The 2,800-nt window shown below is 31.4% G+C and overlaps 1 non-coding gene across 1 annotated transcript; it reads right to left on the bottom strand.

The window, feature by feature from the left end:
- Positions 1-2,311: 2,311 nt before the first annotated feature.
- Positions 2,312-2,419, bottom strand: LOC112724763 (small nucleolar RNA R71). The gene has a single exon (XR_003163910.1). It is a non-coding gene; the product is annotated as a small nucleolar RNA R71 (small nucleolar RNA).
- Between the last annotated feature and the right edge of the window lie 381 nt (positions 2,420-2,800).

The following is a 2,800-nucleotide window of genomic DNA, read 5'->3' as shown; positions in this document are numbered from 1 at the left end:
GATTGAGATTTACAAGGTGACCATAGCTTGCTTCAAGCTGACAATCTCCGTGGGATCGACCTTTACTCACGTAAGGTTTATTACTTGGACGACCCAGTGCACTTGCTAGTTAGTTGTGCGAAGTTATGACAAAGTGTGATTCACGTTTGAGAGCACCAAGTCTTTGGCGCCATTGTTGATGATCACAATTTCGGGCACCAAGTTTTTGGCGCCGTTGCCGGGGATTGTTCGAGTTTGGGCAACTGACAGTTTATCTTGTTGCTCAGATTAGGTAATTTTATTTTATTTTTAAGCTTTTTTATTCCTTATTTTCAAAAATAATAAAAAAATTTCTTCTTTTTCGATTTTCCCAAAATAATTTTCAAAAAAAATCCAAAAAATTTTATAAAATCATAAAATCAAAAATAGTTTGATGTTTCTTGTTTGAGTCTAGTGTCAAATTGTAAGTTTGGTGTCAATTGCATATTTTCAATTTCAAAAAAAAATTTCGAAAACTCATGCATGTGTTCTTCATGATCTTCAAGTTGTTCTTGATGATTTTCTATGTTTGATCTTTAATTTTTCTTGTTTTGTCTCTTTTCTTGTTTTTCATATGTATTTTCAATTTCTTAGTGTCTAAATATTAAAAATTTCTAAGTTTAGTGTCTTGCATGTTTTCTTTTATTGAAAATTTTTCAAAAATACATACTTGATGTTCATCATGATCTTCAAAGTGTTCTTGGTGTTCATCTTTGCATTCAAAGTGTTCTTGCACGTTTCCTTTGTTTTGATCCAAAATTTTTATGTCTTGAGTCTTTTTGATGTTTTTCTCTTTTCTTATTAAAATTCAAAAATAAAAAATATCTTTTCCTTATTTTACTCCCAATTTTCGAAAATTGCATTGAATTAGTCAAAGATTTTCAAAATCATATTTTGTTTTTTTAGTCAAATCAAATTTTCAATTTAAAAATTCTATCTTTTTCAAATCTTTTTCAAAAATCAAATCTTTTTCATTTTTTCTTTCATAATTTCGAAATTTTCAAAATTTATTTTCAAAATCTTTTTCTTATTTCTATTTCATATTTTCGAAATTAATGCTAACAATTAATGTGATTGATTCAAAAATTTTAAGTTTGTTACTTGCCTAGTAAGAAAGGATCAATCTTTAAATTTTAAAATCATATCTTTTTGTTTCTTGTTAGTCAAGTAATCAACTTTAATTTTCAAAATCAAATCTTTTTAAATTTCTTTTTCAAATCTTTTTCAAAATAAATTTCAATCACATCTTTTTCAAAATCAATTTCAAAATCTTTTCTAACTTCTTATCAAACTTCCTATCTTTTCAAAATTGATTTTCAAATCTTTTTTTTATTAATCTTATCTTGTTTGATTCTTATCTTTTTCAAAACTACCTAAATAATTCTCTCTCTCTAATTTTCGAAAATCACCTTCCTCTTTTTTAAAAATCCTTTTTAATTAACTAATTGTTTTAAATTTTAATTTAATTTAATTTCATTTTTTTAATTTTCGAATTATAACTTTGATTGTAAATTAAAAACAAAAATATTTTTATTTTATTTTATTTAATTTTCGAATTCTCTCATCTCCCATCCCCTTCTATTTATTTATTTATCTACTAAAACCTCTCCTTCACTCAAGAATTCGCACCCACTCTTCCCCCCTGTGTTTGGATTTTTATCTTTTCCTTCTTCTGTTCTTCTCTTCTTATACTTACATAAGGAATCTCTATACTGTGACATAGAGGATTCCATGTTTTCTTTTGTGTTCTCTTCTTTTTCATATGAGTAGGAACAAGGATAAGAACACTCTTGTTGAAGCTGATCCTGAACCTGAAAGGACTCTGAAGAGGAAGCTAAGGGAAGCTAAAGCACAACTCTCTGGAGAAAATCTGACAGAAATTTTTGAAAAAGAAGGAGACATGGCCAGAAATAATAACAATGCAAGGAAGATGCTTGGTGACTTTACTGCACCAAATTCCAATTTACATGGAAGAAGCATCTCAATCCCTGCCATTGGAGTAAACAATTTTGAGCTAAAGCCTCAATTAGTTTCTCTGATGTAACAGAACTACAAGTTTCATGGACTTCCATCTGAAGATCCTTTTCAGTTTTTAACTGAATTCTTGCAAATTTGTGATACTGTTAAGACCAATGGGGTTGATCCCGAGGTCTACAGGCTTATGCTTTTCCCATTTGCTGTAAGAGACAGAGCTAGAGTATCGTTGGACTCTCAACCTAAAGATAGACTGAACTCTTGGGATAAGCTGGTCACGGCTTTCTTAGCCAATTTCTTTCCTCCTCAAAAGCTTAGCAAGCTTAGAGTGGATGTTCAAACCTTCAAACAGAAAGAAGGTGAATCCCTCTATGAAGCTTGGGAGAGATACAAGGAACTGACCAAAAAGTGTCCTTCTGACATGCTTTCAGAATGGACCATCCTGGATATATTCTATGATGGTCTGTCTGAGCTATCAAAGATGTCTCTGGACCATTATGTAGGTGGATCCATTCACCTAAAGAAAATGCCTGCAGAAGCTCAGGAACTCATTGACATGGTTGCAAATAACCAGTTCATGTACACTTTTGAAAGGAATCCTGTGAGTAATGGGACGCCTCAGAGGAAGGGAGTTCTTGAAATTGATACTCTGAATGCCATATTGGCTCAGAACAAAATATTGACTCAGCAAGTCAATATGATTTCTCAGAGTCTGAATGGAATGCAAGCTGCATCCAACAGTACTCAAGAGGCATCTTCTGTAGAAGAAGCTTATGATCCTGAGAACCCTGCAATAGCAGAGGTGAAT

This window comes from Arachis hypogaea, chromosome 11, assembly GCF_003086295.3.
Source record: "Arachis hypogaea cultivar Tifrunner chromosome 11, arahy.Tifrunner.gnm2.J5K5, whole genome shotgun sequence".
NCBI lineage: Eukaryota > Viridiplantae > Streptophyta > Magnoliopsida > Fabales > Fabaceae > Arachis > Arachis hypogaea.
The sequence above is the reverse complement of the archived record's forward strand: the minus strand, read 5'-3'. Positions and strand labels throughout refer to the sequence as shown.